At 35.5% G+C, this 20,280-nt stretch overlaps 1 protein-coding gene across 6 annotated transcripts in view; it reads right to left on the bottom strand.

Annotated features, from left to right (window-relative positions):
• Positions 1–20,280, bottom strand: part of vti1a (vesicle transport through interaction with t-SNAREs 1A) — a 180,614-nt gene that overhangs the window by 116,553 nt on the left and 43,781 nt on the right. The gene's annotated exons all lie outside the window — the stretch shown is intronic.

The raw sequence follows: 20,280 nt of genomic DNA on the forward strand, positions 1-20,280 counted from the left end.
CTTTCGTGTGCTCACAAGATGACCTGCGTTCGTAGCACGTATTTCTATGCATTCCTGTGTTTACAACGTTGGCATTGTTCCAAAATCACGCACATTCTCCTTTCTCCCTATTTGCTGGAGATACAGTAGCTTTTTTTAAATACAATTGGTCACTTGCATCCGTAGCACGCATTCCTAGAGTGGTATAGAATTACAGAGTATCTCTTGTGTCCACTGAAGTATTAGCGTGCACTGTATCGTAGTACGTAGGCTGCGTATTCAACACGTATTAAAATACAAAATATGAAAACCCGTCTCGATTTTTCAGCGCACACCACACAGTTCCAGGGTCATTTGGCGTACCACCTGGCGGCACGCCACGTATCACTGCCGGTACGCGTACCACAGTTTGAGAACCACTGGTCTAGATTGTATTAAACGAATTCCATAGCCAAATGTTAAAGGCAAATTTCCATCAGGTTTAAGACAGATACAAGAAGATTCTTTGGTAAACAGTTGACATCAGAAGGTACATTTGGAATTTATGCTGGCGAATGGAGTGAGGATGAGATTTAACCCATATCATAATGTAAATTTATTTATTCTTACAAACCTAATCCTGTGATCAGACTTTTTCAGGAGTAAGGGATTTACACAAGGTTTCACCAACCAGAAAAACACTCTTTTCCCAATTTTAAACCAATAAAAAGTATATTTCACAGCCAACTTGCAACTTGGAGTACTTTCTAGCCATCAGATGTGGCTGAAGATTCTTTTACTAGTCCAATAAATTTACACGGCAGAAGTGATCGTAACTGCAGTTATGGTGTACTTCATGTATTCCCAGAGAACCCCCTTTGAAAAAAACAAATGTCTATACTATAATTGTTTGGTTACCTCGGCAACACATGCCACCCACCTGCTCCAACCCATTTCAACTTAATCCGATCGATACAGTAAGAGCAAGGCAACTTCAAAATTGATTAGGCATGCTCTTTGTATTAAAGAAGCAGTGTACTTTTCTGCAGTGTTTTCAGACCACATTGGCCCAAACTGACAAAAAAATATATTGAAGTTAAACTTTTTTTTCCCTTTGAATGTTCACTTCTCTGGCATTTTTTTTAAAAATGCCATTACAATGTAATAAACTGTCTTATTTTTTAAAAACTTTCTACCCACCACAGTTTTTCAAATCATCTTCAAATGCATTAGGAATCACATTCTGTTTTTTAAGACAATTTGTTTTGTGTGTTTTGTTTTATTCATTTATTTAACACACAATATCATTTGCTAAGCTTTTCATTACCTTACAATCAACGGTCGAAATCATGATATGTCGCAAATGCATGTTCTACTGAAATGAACAGTCTGCTACGTTTCAGCAATACAGTTGGCTAAGAAGCTATGCCTTCTGACTCCACTGAGGAAAGTGATGCTACTGTTACACTTTAGTTATAGTTTTGTTTATTCTCAAGCGGCCACATTTCTCCCATGGGCTCTCCTGTTAGCAAAGGGCAAACTCTGACAGGGCCATAATGGCACAGTTGTACAACACATACTCCTACCAGCACCTCGTGTACTGTTTGCAATCCGGCTCCAGCCTAGAACTGCTCTAAAGTAATTAAAATTGACGACAAAGGTGAGAGAAACACACCATTCCTTAATTAATGGAGCTCACAGCTAAACAATGACAAAAATACATTAAATAAAATCTCACTGTAATTATTCAAATTGGTTAGACACTTGATATGAAGTAACATACACAGAAATTCATGACTGACAGACAGAGCAATGGGTGCAGCTAAATTAAAAGTGATGGTGAAAATGAACCTGGTGGAAAAAATGAACTTTTCACATCTGGAAAACATAAAAGGTCAGAAATTTTGGCAAGACAGTTCTCTCTAAGCTGTGGCAATTAAAGACATATAATGGTTTCACTTCCTTATTATTTGTTTGTTTGTTTCTTGATGACATGTAAGAAAGTTTAAAGGCTATGTCCATCTCCTTGTTAAAAAAAAAGGTGTTAAAAAAGGGCCACAATTCTGTCAGGAGCAAACACAGAAAAAAGACAAATATATGCTGCGATTCCACATCCTGTAGCTATAATTTATGTAGGTGTTCAAAGAAGAAATGGGCAACATAACTTATTTTCTGTCTCTCTCCAACTTTACATATGATAGAACACTTTACACGCAATATATAAACCCCTTTATGATTAAATGATTATTAAATATAAAAACAGATAGGAGATATTAATTAAACAGATATTAATGATGCGCAGCAGTACAGCAGTAGTTGCAAAGGCAGTTTGCATGGTTCTCTTTCATTGCTTACGACGCAAACTCCTCTTGCCACTACCACTGGCCTATTATATGATGACAATAATCGCAAAATGGTCACTGGTCACCTTTCTTATATTATACTGTCTGAGACTCTTCATGACTGGGAGATCAGGGACACTTGGTTCTACAATTAACAGAAACACCTAAGGTTCCCATCTGAGTTGGGCTGAATATTAATTCAGGAATTTCAAAATAACACTGCAAATAAAAAAATATATTTAGTTAAATATTTTTTCAACAAACAAGTTTTTTATTGTCAGGAGATTCAGCAGTTTGAGTGAAACTTCCTCCACCAGCTTGAGGAAGAAGCAGATTTTTGAAAGCATAGCATGCCAAACCTGCCAAAATAAATGTGCTCTTTCCCAGACTTAATTTAAACCTTTAGTTTTCAACAAAGTATTCCAGTTTAAGGTGCCTGTTAGGGAATGTCAGTTGTTGTTTGCAAACATGGGGATGAATGGGTAGAATGCAGAGTAAGAGCCATATGTCACAATGCTGTCATGAAAGCTTTGTGATGCTGTGAAAGACAACATTCATCAGCTATTAAAAATGTCCCCTGTTTGTTTCACATTGCATCAAAAGCTTCACTAATGTGGTCAATTATGCTGATATTTCAAGATAAAAGCGAATTTTCATCTTTGCATCTTCTTCAGCAAAGTGCCCAAGAACATCTGCATTGATGTCCTAGAAGAAAACACCTACTGCAGTTTACTTTAAAACATACAGCCAGTATAGTTTTCTTCAAACTGGAAAATATTTTGCTCTTGGCATGGTGATATTGTCATATTTCATTGTTGTAACTAAATGAACCCTCAGAGACCACCACTGGGTATCAGTCATCTGTGACTTTCTCTTTCAAAATTACACTATTTGAGGTCAATTATCAGTACACTGTTGTTGTTTTTTTATCTTAACAAGTTCTAAAAGATATCTTCAAAGGAAAGGATCTGTAGGTAATATTTTTGTATAGATTCATTTGACAGAAATAGCGAGTAAAGCTAGAATATTTACAGTACAAACTCGTCAGAATTTCTAAAAAAAAATTCTAAATTTACCACATAGTGCCTAGTTTTGGAAGGTCACTGTTTAGTACTTACAGTATTTAACTTTACATTTTGAAGATCTAGCGGTTCAAACGGATACTGCCCGGATTCCAAGTACCTGTGTTAATGTCTTGTCACAAAGCTACTTTCAACTTCTCCTTTTCTGACCACTTCACAGAAAGAAGCCACAAATAGAAAAACACGTTTTTTTCGATATTAGACCAATTTCCAGAAATTCTGAGGAGAAATACTTCTGAAACACAAAAATAGACTGATGTGTGAAAAGAAAACACCAGAGTTCCAAGGAGAAACGTGCCTGGCATCTATGAGATCTACATTATGCTTACACTATCTTCACAGACAGAAGTGTCTCAGTGAGTATTAACTACTTATTGGTTTGTGAAATTTATATATAAACATGGACTGGGGTGGAGGGGGGAAGTATTAATAGCTCAAATCAAAGGCACAGCTTCTCAACGTGGCACACAGAAAACTAGGACACAGCATGGCTGGAGAGGACATGAAGGTTCTCCCGGTTAGGGAAAAGCTCAGGTGTCACTTCTAACAAGGCCTTCTGTTCACCGCGTTCCTCAAGGAAAACCTGGCCAGACATGGGACTGTGTGTGCTCAAATTAATCCAGGTGCCATGCATTACAACATTGACTCGTAAGTCCATATCCATCAAAAAATTAAATAATAATTGGGGAAAAAATGAAAGAAACACATTTGAAAAGTTCACCCAAAACTACCTCTTAAAAGAGAAACTGAAATAAGTCAGCTGACAACCCACATTAGATGCTTAATTTATTGTCCTCTTGTGAGTTTGGCGTAATCTCTTCAATGTGGAGTATCTGCCTTCCTTCATCTTGACTTGCATATACTTGATCTAAATCAAGGATATATATGGGTCTTTCAGAAAGTTACATTTGTGACTTTGACAAACCTGGTCTCTCAACTATCTGAAGTTTATGAACACATATCAGGCAATCTAAATTCTTTAAAAAAAGGTCTCCCATAACACCTCTAAAGCTCTCTTTTGGAACTGGTCAATTAAAATAGAAAATAAAAATATCTGTAGCTAAAATTGGCCCTAAAATTCCTTGTTCGGGTAAGTTAATTTAATTTTTCAAAACAAAATACTGTATATATGTGAAACGTCACATGATTAAGATCGGTTCATTCTTTAACAGTTAGGAATAATAATAACAGTCTGCTGTTTTGAAGGGACAAACGAACGAAGCTAAAATATAATTAGACAATAATGCCATAACAAAAGCAATATTTAAATAGCTGGGTGGTTGTCTTGTGCCCTGTATAGATCTCTCAAAATGTTTTGAACTCCAATGAGCATTCAAGCAACTGAACCCCATTGAAATCATAATGGCATTTACGTGTTCTATGATCCTTCTTTACAACAATTTGCATTATTAATTGCAGTTATGATTCACTAAACTTTTATTAACACCTTAAGATTTCAGTTGCAATTATTTCAATTTTTTCTTTGTTAATTACCCTTACTATGCAGTCACTATACGGCTCTCTGTGCGGGTGTTTGCGGCCATCTCTGCTTAAATGTTAGATTGTAATTTAAATTTAATTGAATGACATCAACAGAGACACCTTAACATTACTAAGTTTCAGTTAAATACTTTTAAGACATATACAGAAGAGAAAAAGTTCTAATGTTCTGTACACCGCTTTAAGTAAGTCATATCGCCAGTGTAATAAAAACTTAAACATAAACTTTTATCCAGTTTTGCTAGCAAAATGCTTTTCTCTGCGGTTTACAACATGACATTCATCTTTAAAAACAATCTTAGCAGCATGAAATGTGATTAGTTAAACAAACATTCTTTCTATCCTGATCTTAAATTTGTTTCTGTGTCACTGTCTTATTAATATTCTTCTGCAGATTTTTATTATTAATTTTGCAATAATCTTTGTTGATTGTGTTAGAGTCTGACAAGCGAAGGGCTGTGTGAAAGACACAACAAAAATATACCAATATTTTAATGTGAACTAGATTTCTTTAAATAATTTAAATACTCAAGAGAGGGGGAACAAAAAATAATAATGTTAACATGACACAAGAAACAAAAATGATGGTGCCTAAGGAGAAACTTTCAATCAATGTAATCCACAATGCAAATAATTGTTTTTGTAGGGGAACCCAAATGGAGCCACTGCCAAAACCCTTGTGATAGAAAGTCCTAATTCAAGTTAAACACTTTTTTGTGACACATCGAAAGAAGCTGCCATCTGACAGGTTTTAAGCAGCAAGTCTCAGATACTTTCAGTACAAAACCAGTGTGCATCTCTGTATGTGTACATGTACTGATCTTAATCATTTTTCTTTGTATTTAAATTTTTCTAAGTGCATATGAGTAAGGAATTCTCCACAGGATGAGAGAAAGCCCAAGAGCATAATTATCCAACATACAGTCTCTCGGCACAAAATGCCAAACAAATACGCTGTGGTGAGCTAGCCATGGGTCAGCCAGAATTTATGTCAATGCTGTGCAATCCAAAAAAACTCTAATAAAACTGAAATTTCCAGGCACTTAATTTATTAAGAGCTCTGCTGGCATCAGAGGAGTGAAGTAAAAAAACTATAAAATTATTTTCAGGTTCAAACATACATACAGAGGCAAACCTTACCAGAAAGTTAGATACTAATATGATTAGATAGGTAATAATCTTGAAGGAAGTGCCTTTCCCACATCAGTTGTTATTGCAATTCCAGTTTACATGCAGTAGATCTTTTAGTGAAATGCAGATAGAAAACAACTGCATTGTGCATTAGAGGCAATCGACATACTACCAAGGCCTTAAGAACCCCTTTAAAAGAGAAAACTTCATATGCTTCGCTCATTGTGCTCATAACCTCAGATTGGGGTTGAACTTCATTATTACATTCGTAGCACTGTAATGCAAAAATGCAGAAAAAGTACATTTCCACAGAACTACCTGCCGGGAGGAAAAACAGAAACTTCTTAACCCATTACAAAATCTTACAGTTTTGCAACAATGGTGGAGTTTCAATTGCCAGCAAATGCTGACGTTATGCATTGCTTCCAAAAATTTTCAGACGTAAATCCACACTTGCATTTTGTATTTTTCCTAAAGGAGTCTTCCTAGTGTGGCAGATGCTACTGTAGTTATAGCACCCCTTGCTAACAATATTATTGAGGTAAAACCTGACAAATGTATTTCACAACTGTGCAGGATAAATACAGGACCCCCTAAGGTTTACACTGTACATCTGAGCTACAGCAACAGTCCATCTGGCCTAGGACAGGGATAAGCAATCCTAGTCCTGGATGGCCAGGGTGTCTGGATTGAGGTTTCAATCCAACTGCTCTCTTGATGACCTAGATCACCTTATTAGAGGTTTAACGGGACCGATGAACAACTTCTCCCAGCTCTTTGAGTGATAGTGCTTTGACAAGACAAGACTGACATATCAGTCGGTCTGATCAGTCAGTCCCTGCTGGACCGGGGCTGCCCATCCTTGATGTAAAGAATCATTCTAGTCATTCATTCTCTCCGAAGCCCTAAACAAATTATCCCAGCATAAAAAAAATGCTAAAAATTGACCAAACCTAGTCAGTGAATTCTGCTCATTTCTTTATCTCATATTTGCTAACCATGTAAGCATTTTTTTATTTTTATAACATAATGATGATAATGTTTGAAACCAATTTCCCTTAATAACATTAAAAAGCTTCAACATTCTGAAAGGGGATCTTCATCTTTGTTTGTTATAACGTCTTTAAAGTTCACAAATACCATAGGATTAGTGCTCCAGTTGACTTATGGATTTATGGAAAATACCAAAGTTTAGAAATGCTATGCTGAATTGTTTGAAGCACATCAATTTAGAGTGCTGACAATATAACATCACAATTTATGTTCAAAACTTGGGTTCATTCATATACCACCATACCCTTTTAAATTTTTACTACTGCTACAAATGCTTTCTATAGAGCACATAGAGATTTTTAAAGAACTGATTATATTGCTGAGGGGGAAGATAAGTGAAAAAGGTGCAACACTTCACATCTATTTTATACTAGCTGACTTTTGTCTCTGCTGAATGTAATATACCATCTAAACAGGCAGATAAATGGACACATGGATCATATTTGTTTGGGGTTAAACTCAATTTAATGTTTTTAAAATACCAAATGCACACCAAGAATCGGTAATGCAGTTTGCAGATTATGTCTTTTGTTAGATTATTATAAAAAATATATAGAGAGTGATTATATCTGATGAAATTTGAAACTTGAATCTTTGTTACATCCTCCACAACAATCACATACAGATCAATGTTAGAGATGTATGGTTTGTTTTAAGTTAGTAATTCGTAAGGTTAGAAATTTACTGGAGCACTGTATACATTTAAAACAACAACATCTGCATGTGCAGTTAAATTAACCTTTACAGGTTTTATATAAACTTACAGCTTTAATCTATGATCAGAGAAGGAGATTCTGTGTTTTCATGCATCAGTAACACCAGTCTTGTTCTTTAAAATTCAGTGAAACTGACCCTAAAAACTACCAGAACTACAAAGGTAGTGTAAGCTTGCGCTTGCATTGAAGTCCTGCAATAGTCAAGAGGAACCTCATTTGTATATTTCTGGACAGGAGAAAATTACTATGGTAAACTTGTCACTATTATAAGGTACTGCTGAGGGAAAATGATGAAAGAAGAAATGATGATGCTCTACACACAATAAACAAACAGAAAGTTATATTCATAGTCTCATCAGGCTTGGAACAGCAAACAAAGGTCTATTATTGGTAGAGAAATAAATGTTATGTTTCTTTTCAGGAATCATCTTCATGGAAATAGCCATGATTTTAAACACAGTGCTGCAGTGTGAATGGACCCAAAGCTTTCTTTTTTAAAGATTGTTGCCGGAGAGCCTAATTTCCTCCTACAATGGCTCAAGGGCACAGCCTATCTGTGAAATATAATACTGCACTTTCATTTCTAGGATCAAGCTTCAAGATTTCAAAAGTTTGAGATGCATACAGGCAATATGTGATTATTTAAATTACTCCATTTCAAAATTAGGAAATATGCAGCAGGAGGCAGTCCACAAAGATGCTCAGATAATTAAAGCACACCTTACGTCCAGAGAAAGTAAATTATATTTAAGTGTTTGAAGCTGTATTGTTAAGAAAAAAACAATTCAAGACTTTCAGGTAACAAGGATCTGGTTGAAAAGGAATAGAATACGTTGGTCACAAAATATGCATACAAGAAAAATAACTGTTTTTGCAAATAAGAAGAGAAATTCAGAAGAAATAAGCCTTTATATTAACCATATGAGTCAACTGAGAACAAGGCCTCATTTACAAAGTAGAAGTAAATAATTAGAAAAAGAAAATTAAAAGAATGAAGGACTTGTTTCTGATTTTCACATGATAACAAAAAAGTTTAAAAAATTAACTTAATTAACTTAATAAAAAACCTGGGTATATATTATCTCTGCATATACACATTACTTGTTTTCGAATGCATATATGCTGTAAATGCATATATTCATGTGTACAAAAATTGACATATATATTTTAACATAAATGTCTTTTCAATAAGAAATACTCCAGCATTAATTTTACATAACGTTGATCTGATTCCCCTCAAATGCATACTCATAACCATTTTCTTACAGTGCCAAACGAAGCCAATTTCAGATAGGTTTAACTTTGGTGTGTCATTTCAGACCCGATGCCATTCATGCTGATGGACCAACTGGCTCCCTGACAGCAGTGGTGCTGTCCTGCTGACTGACAGATGGACAAACCAGCTGACTTTCCAGCCCAGGCTTTCATCTGCCCCAGCCTCCAAACGGGCTGTGCAGGCGACTGGCTGAAGGCGTGAAGAGGGAGGCTGTTTAACAGGCCACAGGTCCGAGCAAAGTACAGGAAACAAGCGCCATTCCCTGGCAAGATGGTTCAGGTTCCAGAGGAAAAGAGAATATCCAGCAAGAGCTACAAAAAGCAGGGAAGTAGGCTGGAGGTAAAACTGTTGTGATATTCAATGGCTGACAGATTGCCTATCAGACCTGACAGATAGGCCCCAAATAACAGTGACTTAAATAAAAAAAAAATGACAGGACACCATGTAGTCGACAGGATTACAGCACCTCATAATTCTGCTTGCACATAAAGATCGGGAACAAAAGTCGCAAATGACTAACTACACCAAAATGTACAGCAAAAATAATAATAATAATAAGAGGAAAAACATTTGTTTTTCTACAAAAAAAATAATCTTAAATCTGCCTTCCAAAATACAGTGATGTGATAACTTTAGAGATAATGAAATAATGACGAGAATTCACCTGAGGACAGAAAAACACAGAGGTAATGAGTGAAGCACTGCGGAATAATTAGATGGGTGTCATACCAAAGCTGTGCACACCTTTCCTTCCCAAGCCACGCTGTCCTGTGCATCTCATCCCCACCGCATGTGTTCATTTCCCCCCTCTCGTTATTTAATTATGTACTTTAACTGCTATCAATCTACTGTCAGTGGTGTGTCATTTTCATCACATGATTAACATTTATGATCTGAATCCCGAAGTGATAACCGCGTATATTTCGCCTTTCCTTTGGTTCATTTCAGTTCATTTTGAATTTCACTGTCTTAGATCTGTCAGCTCTTTAATGCGCCAATAAGGAAGTGCCCATGGGGTTCCACTTCTTCCTTTTGTCTCCCATTTCCTTCTAAAACACTTTATTAAACAGAATTGAGGCGAGTTATTTTTTCTTTTCACTCCGCATGTCAGCCAAAGGTCATTACAGCTGTTATTTTGTAGGGGGGACAAAGCGGCTTATTTATTTCTGACACCTTTAGAGAAGAGAAATAAGCATTTGAGCATTTGATTGATTTGGTTTTTTTTTCCTTGAAGAAGACTCTTCTGTACTGGCATGATTATAAGACAGTGTTTCTGTGGAGCGATTTTCTTTGCAGTGACAAACATTTTGGCTTTCCACTGGAGGCCTGCTCCCCCAGCAACACATAGTTAAATATGCAACAAAAACTGACAAGAAACTTTCATTAGAGAGGACTTCTCTGATAATCTTTACTTAAGCTTTACAACCTGTTCATTTTCTAGAGATGTCTGTTGAAATTAATCCCATACTTAGTTAAGGCTAATAGTCCGACCAAAGCCATTCTGATTTTGTGAGGTGAGTATTTAAGTAGGATATACATCCAAAGCACTTGCTTCATAGCCATTGCACAATGTATGTGGCAATGTATAAGTACTCAGATGTTACGCAAAGCAGAATAACAAGACTTTAATGCAGAAGCATCGCCTGATACTAAACTATATCTGAGAAGTGCAGGTCATTTTACTTTGAGTGTTCAGATACAATAAAAGAATAGAAAAATAGAAGTAGCTGATATAGTGTGTTGATTACTGAGTTGATGGAATAAAAACAGATTGTCAAACCAAACAAAATCTTTACAATTTAAATTTCAGGCTAGCAACCTGTTTTGTTTTTTGCTTAGTCAAAAAATCTTTCTATTTGCTGCCTGAAATAACACTCGGCAATTCCACTTAACTCGAGCTAATATTATAATGCTGAATTCAGGCTCATAAATGCTATTGAGTCTAGTGTTCCGTTGGTTCTGGCATAAAGTGTTCGTATGCTGGCTCACCATTGTGTGAGCCCCGTTCTTTGTCTGTATAGACTAAACCAGAGATTGCACCTTAGCTACCACATTTCAAGCGTAAAAATACTTTGTGTGTCACAATATATACTGTTGCCAACGACCCACTAAATCCGCAGACCAGCTGAGTCCTACGGTGTCAAAGATAATGCCGATTTATTGCAATGTGTGGCTTTCTTATTCCCCCCCCAACTCACCGATTAAAATTAAGCCGTGAACATGTGATGGCAGAATTAGCACATTTAGCGAGACACTTTTCCCACATCCCATTTTGCGCTAGTGTGGCTGATCCCTGCAGCTGTACGCGGGTGCAATTTTAATGACTCGCTCGGTTTTTGAAGTCCAGATGAAAAAAGCGGCACTCGCCGTTTGTGGTGGCACTAGATATGGAGGCTGAGTCGCTGTGATTGGGGAAGGCGCTGACACGGACTCAGTCTCTTCGATAGGATCGGTGTCATTTTACTCTCCACGATAAGACACCTTGCTGACAAGGCCCGATTAGGGAGAAAAATTATTATTACATTTTCTTTCATCTGACAGGGACTTTGCGATAAACAGTTCACCCTCGGGGGGGTTTATGGGGGCAAAAAGTTTAAAACATACACACACAATACATATATACATACGTGTATCGATAAACTTACGTCTGCCTATAAGTGAACATTTAAGAGATGAGTGAAGTCGTATTTCCATTTTAATAATGCAATTAAGTAACTTTACAAGATGAAGATTAAATTCCCTTGTTTTCCAAATACTCTTTATGAAAGTTTAATTTTGCAAGTACGAAAGCAGAATAAAAAGATTTTTGTAATTTTCAGTTTTCTCAAAATGTACCTTAGTTTTTACACTCATTCATTTATGTAGATCTAGCACTAATATATAATAATAATTATTTTTAAATCTTAACAGATATGATTTTTGTAATTTATATTTTAATTGTGTAATTAATGTGAGATGTTTAATTAATATTTTTTCACATTTTATTTTCCTAAATATAAATTTACCAAATACTGTAGCGAAATTAATCAAATTAAGTTTATAATGTACACTGTATATCATGGACATACTTCTTCAAAACTGACATAAAAACTAGAAAGGTACTGATAATTACTCAAACACTCACTTGTTCATGTTTAAAACTAAAGGTATTTACAATCATTAAGAAAAACCACATATATTGCTTAAATGTTTAATTTAATTCTGAGGTTTACTTCTGTGTAAAAAAACAATGATGCAAAAAATAATAATACTTTACAAAGCAGGACAAAAAATAATAACTGGACTTTTTTGTAGTAAAATCTAACTTTTACATTTACATAAATGTATGTATGAATTACATATTTTCACTTATTACTGTAATTATACAATAATCATTGTTGTGTCATGGACATGATGGATACAATTTTCTGAGAGTAAAATTTAATGATAGAGAACTCATATACAAGTATACTGATGCAGAAAAAACTGAATTACAGACATGTAATATAAATATATATAAAAAACTTCATTACTCTGTTGGTTTCACCTCAAGACTCTGTCAAACCCTTAGGCTTCTGTCAATTATATTAGATTTAATGGATCTTGTTTAAATTTTTTATCTAAGGCTTTTCCTGTCCAGGGATACTACCAGTATTTGCAGCTAAGTCCTATTAAATTAATATTAAAATTAAAAATAAAGATAGAAGACAGGAACATGCCCAATGTTAGGAGAGCAGCTTAATACAAATCACACACTTCACTACACGGAATACAAAATGTAGACAAACAAAACTTTCTGACAAAAAGACAGACACAGACTTAGGTAATCAGACATCAACTTCATGCAACTGGCAGAGCACCTTTTTAAATCACATTAGGAAACACTGGATGCATCAAAGGATAAATTGATAAATCAAAGGTACATGTGGGACATACTTTGTAAAGCAAAAGCCATAGCTCATTGCCAACTCTTTAATTCAATTTTATTTCAAAAAGAAAACAGATTATTTATATAATGTGTGGGGAGGATGTGCTCTTTCCTCATTTCTTGTAATTGCTCTTCCTAAAAGTGCTTTCTTTTGAACGAACGCTAATGTGAGACCAAAATATCATATAAAAAGAGTTCAAAGTAAATAAACTTTTTAAATAGCAATTTGGTTCTAATTTTTAAATTAGAACAATGCAACCTCAAAATTAATCTCACCTAACATAGAGTCAAATGTATGGCTATTTTTTTCCAGAGTGTTTCAGAGTGAGAAAGTACAAATAGAAAAATTAACTACATGTAATAAGTAGTATACTTTGCCATTAACACAGGCTAAATGCAGTCTATCCCAATCTACATTTCTGTTGCTGTTTATCAGTACTTAAGGTAGGTATAAGACGGGATAAAGATCAGAGCATACCAGTTACAGGGACACTTCAGCACCCATTGACTGACACAGCAAGTCTCAAAGCCACGGTAGGCTTCAAAAGCGACTATTTTTTCACTTTTTTTTATTCTATCACACTTTGCTTTCGAGTAAAGCTGTACCAACGATGCTCCCCTCTCTTAATACCACTGCAAAAATCAAAACGCTCTAAACAAATTGATGTACTCTTTAATATAGTCGTCACATCATCATAGGGCCCTCACGTCTTGCTTGGTGACAACTGCAGGGCTGCTTACCGCACGTCTGTAAGCTTTGTTGGTCGCTTCAATGATTTATTACAAAAAAAAGAAAAAAAAGAAGGGACTGTCAATTGAGCTCCTGGCACCTCTGATTGACAAGGCTTAATCAGCTTATCTCTGCACTAATAAAGTTGATGGCCTGTGGAGCTGTTCTGTACCTGGCACTGAGTGAACTTTCAGCAGCCAAAGCCTCCAGGGCCAGGCTAAGGCTCTCTCTGCTTATCTAAACTGGTTGAAATCAATTCCTAATGAGCTATTTCATTTTCAGATCAATTCAGATTGAAGATGAGGAACAGGCCTGACTGACCCCAGTTGGTCTATCCCTGATCATGTTGCTGGGTGTTTTCAAAAAGGGCAAGAAGGAATAACTGGGGTTCTTTTTGTTCTCCCTACCACCAAAATAATATGCTGACACCACATCTGTAAATTAAGATGGTACACGGTATGTTGTAGGGCTTTTCAAAACTTTTCCATTTAAAAGCTTGGCTTGGGGAGTTCTCATGTTCTCGGTTCAGGATGATTTAGCTAAAAACACTAAGAAAGAAAACAACCTTAAGAAATGTTTTGTGCAACATAAAAAAGGATCTTATTTTACTGATTTCTTTCTAAACATTGCCTTGTCTGTGAAATTGTACCATGCACCCTGCTTCTTTTATAAATAAAAATAGTGATTCTTAATGTTCTCTGCTAAAAAGTAGTATTGCCCAGTTCTTATGCTTTTTCAGCTTGTCATTTTATATAGCTCCTCACAAAAGGTTTACTTATAAAAGTTATGTTACTCTCATAACTTGATTTATCAAAAGAATAAACACACTGCACTGCAAAATTTAAGAATGACAAACTATGTAACAGCATTACAAATAGTTTAAAAAGCCAAATTAATACAATATCCAGTGAAATATTTCTAGTTTATAAGCTGGTAAGGCTATTTTTAGATTTGTACAGGGGTATGCCGAGTGGGCAACCTTTCAGAAGGGGCGTGCCAACAGTTAGCTCATGCACTTGTTCTTAAGGATTTGCGTGCTATTGATACATTTTGTAATGTCAATAATAGCCCTACTTACATTTTAATTAATAAAAAAATAGTAATAAAATATTATATTATATAAAATTAATTAATAAGCATAACATACTGTAGACTAAACTGACTTCATGTGTTAAAACACCTGTTTTACAGAGGTTGATCCAAAAGCTGAAATAATTATCAAATTATCTTTTAAACATTATTGGTTTGAAATCTATGTATTTTCCTCCAGTTATTAATATCTGAAATGTCTCAAAAATAAATAGGCATTAAGATGTTAAAGTAAAAGTTGTGAAAAAAATCACAAATCACCCTCAACAAAACACAAGGTTTGACATCTCTAGGTGGCTTCATTAAGGTGCTATTAAAGTTCCAAAAAATGAAAATCAAGTGAATATCGAACTTCAAGCTAACTACATTGTAGTATTGTAGTGCATTTCAAAATCCTCAACATCCATCCACAGAAACACTGAAAACTCCATATTGCTGGTATCAAAGCTGTCTGCTTTAATCAGGAAAGAAAAAACAAATAGGCCAAAATGTTGAAAATCCTGAAATCTGGCATAAAAGTCTGATGCCAGTTCTCACGTACACTTCAAGCTCAGCAACATGAATTGTGCAATGTATTGAAAGTTCTTTAAGGTGTTGGAAATAGAGGAGATTTGAGGTGTCAATGTCCCAGGAAAATGGCACGTTTTGCAAGAAATGCCTTCCATGTTTTAAAAAGAGCTATAACAGATTGATCTGCGCCCTGCGGGAGGAGATTGGTTTTATTTATATGTCTGGTGATGGTGGCTAGAAACATTAGCTTTTGTAACCCATTTTTCTTTGTGTAGTTTGGGGTAGTATTAACCATTTTCTGACAAAAAGATCTTGACTGCATCAAGACAGTCCCCAGACCATGCCAAAACCTTCCCATGCCTTTACAATGTTTGACTTTACACTTAAGAGTGAAAAATGTTAGCAGCAGCATGGAATGAGAGTTTTTTTGTGAAAACAATAGGCTGCCTACACTAAAAATAGTGCAGTACATAAAGAAAGTGAATTCTTCTTTTCTACACCAGAGAGCTTTCATTGGATAGCATGGTGGAGAGAATTACAGAGCAGGCCAACATAGTTTTAATTATTTTTTAACAATTTATTTGTGGCTTATTAGACATTTATTGCACACAGCTCTTTCATTGCACGTGCTGTTAAAAACCTACGTGATCCCTGGTGTATGCAAACTCCTGTCACACAGTAACCTCAGTCAGGTGAAGACTAATCCTGGAGAATGTCCTTTGACTCAGGTGGTATCAGCCTGACATCACTCAGAACCAACTCAGTACAGGTCCTTGTGGCAATGCATGTAAATGAAGCACTGCAGACTTTCCTCCCTATCCAGGAACCATCGCAAGCACATTTGCTACATCTGGCACCCTAACAAAGTCAGTAACTACTGCCTCTCAGGCTGGTAATTTCACCTCACACACAGTTCAACCCAGTGTCGCATTAGAACAGTGTACATCACTGGGGACTTCGCTGATGCAATGTGCAACCAACCTTAAGTTATACAACACCTTCATAGCACATTGGTCTGAAAACACTAGACTAATGACAGCTGTTTCAGTAAAGAAATCAATTAGAAAACTGATTTCAGGTGCTGAATGAGTTGAGAGGATTTTTGAATATTGCATTTAATTGATTTTTATTACATTAAAATGAAAAGCACAAACTGAGATGAAAAATTAAAGCTACCAGGTGTAAATAAAAGACAAGTACATTTAGTACATTGCACACCAGCTTTAAATTTCTACATGAAAGCACTAAACTATTTGACATCTTACATTAGTTCTAAAATCACATAAATTGTAATATGAGTCAAAATGTTTGTGTGTACAAAAAGCATTCAGTGCAAAACAAGATAAAAAAAACACAAACAGAATTATGGGAAAATGTTTTCACATTTACACCATGAATTCTACAACACATGTTTTAGGCAAATATAACTTTGCCAGCTTATTGAGGATACCTAGAAATAATTAATTCTCTAATTAATATTACAGAATTATTTCAGGTCCAACAGACTGAAATCCAACTTTTCAACCACTTAGTCCTACTTAGGAGAACTGTTAAATCTCTGACTGATTGTTACTGCAATTTTTTCGTAATGTGTATCACATGCTCTGAAAAACTAGCTCTAATTCTTTAAGCTGCTGCTGGTTCCTTGCTCCTGTAATACATTATAGATGAGATGGAAATGCTCTTAAGTGGTATCACAGCTTTTCTTTAATGTTTTAATTAGGAATCTACCATTAAACAAGCAACAGTTTCTCTCTATATATGATTTTAGTATGCATCTGTTTAATTTTAACATGCTCTGTGGGAGCATTAAATCCAAGTGTGCAGCTTAGGGTCTCTAATTTATATCTTTAAAAAAAAGGCCAACTTCATTATCTGCTAAGTTTTCCTTTTAATAAGTAGCTCCCAAATACACTGTTTACATAATATAAGCACTCATCAGTAATAACATTAAATTATTTATGAGAAATACAGCAAGCAGCTCAGGTGCCAGACCCTGGCTGGTCTTGTGGATAACAGCACACTGTGTCTGTTAACCATTTTCAATTTCCTGTGGTTGTTTTAAAAATACTGTACTATATTGTGCCTGAAAAATCCCCTTTTAAATAAAAAGTATATTTTTAACTTCTGTGAAAATTATTTAGCCATTAAATGTCATTTAAGTCCAGCCTTTACTACTGATTGTGATTCAGTGACAGCTCAAATATTTCTAACTATATTGCTTCATTCAGAAGCCATTGATTAAAGTTTTATTGGAAGAAAATAATCAGTGAATCATTTTCTCTCTCCATCTTTAGTGGATGAATATACTCATTAAATATTTTATACAGCGTGTTCAAAATTCAACCATTACATAAAAAGAAATAAGTTCCAAGCACACCTACCCTTCCCCTAACAATAACTAACACTGTAGAATAGCATCTTGTGCATGTCCTTTGCACCTACTGTATGTGCAATTGACATATTTAAAGAGAAATACAAAAAAATTATCTCACTGGCCATGCACTGGTTTCCTGCTAAGAAGAGGAATAAACACCCAGTTAGACACATTATATGAGCTGCACCCTTAAGAGAAACTGAAGATGTACATGAGTAGTGGAGATATTTGTAATGGGGATAACGAGGTGCTGAAAGGAGTCGGTGCTTCTAACGAATCATGGCCACACAACCCAAAGTTACCAGTCTCCAATACAAAAGGGCTGCACAAGATCCACAGGTCACATAGTTGCAAAGTACCAAGACTTTACAAGAGTAACTAGAATGGCCACCACTTGTGTGTACCTTTTTTATAGTATGTTCCTAAAACAAATTCACAGAACTTTCCTTAAGATTATGTCCCTGCACCCCCTGAAAGAAATAGGAGGTTAAATAAACCTTTCAACAAGAGATTGGCTAGGCCCTGATTTTCATTTACTGTACCTGTAGCTTAACAAAAAGCATAAACCCTCCATAATTTCATGAAACCCAACAAATAACCCAACCCAACAGTGGAAAAACAGGACAATATCACAGAGGATTTAATAACAGTTCAGTTAATAAGAAAACATGTGCTGAGTCTTAGAATATATATTTTTTCAACATATTATTGCATCTGGTAAGGTTGGTTCCATATTTTGAAAACTGCACCACATCAATGAATATATTGACAATATACTGACAATTCATTCATATAATGAAGATATTGATATCTTTTGCACTGGTTTACACACTCATGCACAAAAAAAGCATGATAAGTGATCTTAATTACATATAATGACTTAATAATCTACTAGCAATTTTCATTAATGCAAACTTTTAGGCCACTTTCCACATCTCTGAGTTTCAACTAATCATACTAATCATTTAGCATGGAGTTGCTTTCAGTAGTATTTATGATTATATGCACTGATATTATTTAGTTTTGAGGAAAACCATAATCAACTGCCCTTAATTCAGACTCATTTGGTATGAAATTCATATTGAATTCGGTCCATATGTTTTTATATTACATATAAAAATATACCAAAATGCTGTATATAATGAAATATAAACAGACATACATACAATAAACAGAAAGGTCCATGTTTTTAAAATTATAAAACTGTGCATCTAACATTTAAATTAAACAAAATGCAATATCTATCCTTTTCTAAAAAAAGAAAAAGTGCACAATGCATATACTGAAAAACGAGGACTACAGCTGCCAACTGTTTGCATTTAGTCACTGTCTTTATACATCAAAATGTTGGTAAATGCTTTTACTGAATCTTTTTCCTAAACATATATCATTTCTATTTGTTATATTAAATACATGAAGTACATCACAGAAGCTACAGCTGCCTACTACAGCTAATTATGTGAGTATTTCAGCACAACTTTTTCTGACAATGGGAATCACTCTTCCTTTCTCTTATTGTAATTGAATCAAATAACACCCAGTGTTTCCGTTTCACTAGCTTTAATAGACTTTTGGAGACAAAACATAAAATAATTAATTAATAAAGCTCTTCAGAACAACAGCTTGTGAAACAGGCCCACCAATTTCAACCCGTTTACCAGGAGAGTCTGAGAGCTTGGCTTGACACCGCCCTGCAGGAAGGCCTCCAACAGCAAGGCTTTCAAATTCAGCATGAGAACTGTTGAGAGCTTTTTCTTTCCTGCCGCTGTCTCAAACAAAAGGCCTAATGTTTGTGCTCAGTCTTCTCGCTTAGCAGCCTAGCAGCTTACGTTCATGTGTATTTATGTTGTTTATGTACTTGCAGGTCTGACTCACAAAAGGCATCACAGGCAGTGCAGTCAAGCAGGACCTTGAGAGAGGGAGGTCCCGGGTTTAAAACGTGCAGTGAGATGGAGCCTGTACAACTATAAAACACGCGAGGCAGCCGTTCCGATGGGCCACACCGGAAAAACAATCACTCTTCTCTCTCACACGTTACTCAATAAAGCACCTTCCTCTGGAGCACATTTCCTTAAGAGATAGAAAGATCCCGATGCATGTATGAAAGGCCTCTGGTTTATCCCTCAAAGTGCCAACAGATACAATATCATGAAAGCCTTTTACGGCAAGAATTGGGCAACTAAATTAAACACGAGCTAATGGGGTAAAGAAAATCTCCACAAGTCTACAGATTCCCAGTCAAATAAAAATACATGAGTTTCTTATCCTCAGAATCCATTGTAAAGTAGATTTTTAAAGAAGGAATGTAAATTGTATTTATGCATTTGTCAGAGTAACTAAGAAAACATCAAACAGATACCTTCTTCACAGTCCTCCTTCGACCTGAATTATTAAATCTGTCGACACCGTACGGATTCCACGCTGCCATTATAGTGTAAATTAATAAACTTTTTCAAACTATAGTGGAAGCAAGAGAAAGTGGGATGATACTTCAAGAATGAGCTTTGATACCTCTCAGAGGAATACAGTGAGCATCAATAATGTGGTGACAGCAAACTAAGAGCGTCAATCTTTATATTTAATCTGTTTAATCCAAATGAGATAATTTT

Source organism: Lepisosteus oculatus, chromosome 4 (genome assembly GCF_040954835.1).
Source record: "Lepisosteus oculatus isolate fLepOcu1 chromosome 4, fLepOcu1.hap2, whole genome shotgun sequence".
Classification (NCBI taxonomy): Eukaryota; Metazoa; Chordata; class Actinopteri; order Semionotiformes; family Lepisosteidae; genus Lepisosteus; species Lepisosteus oculatus.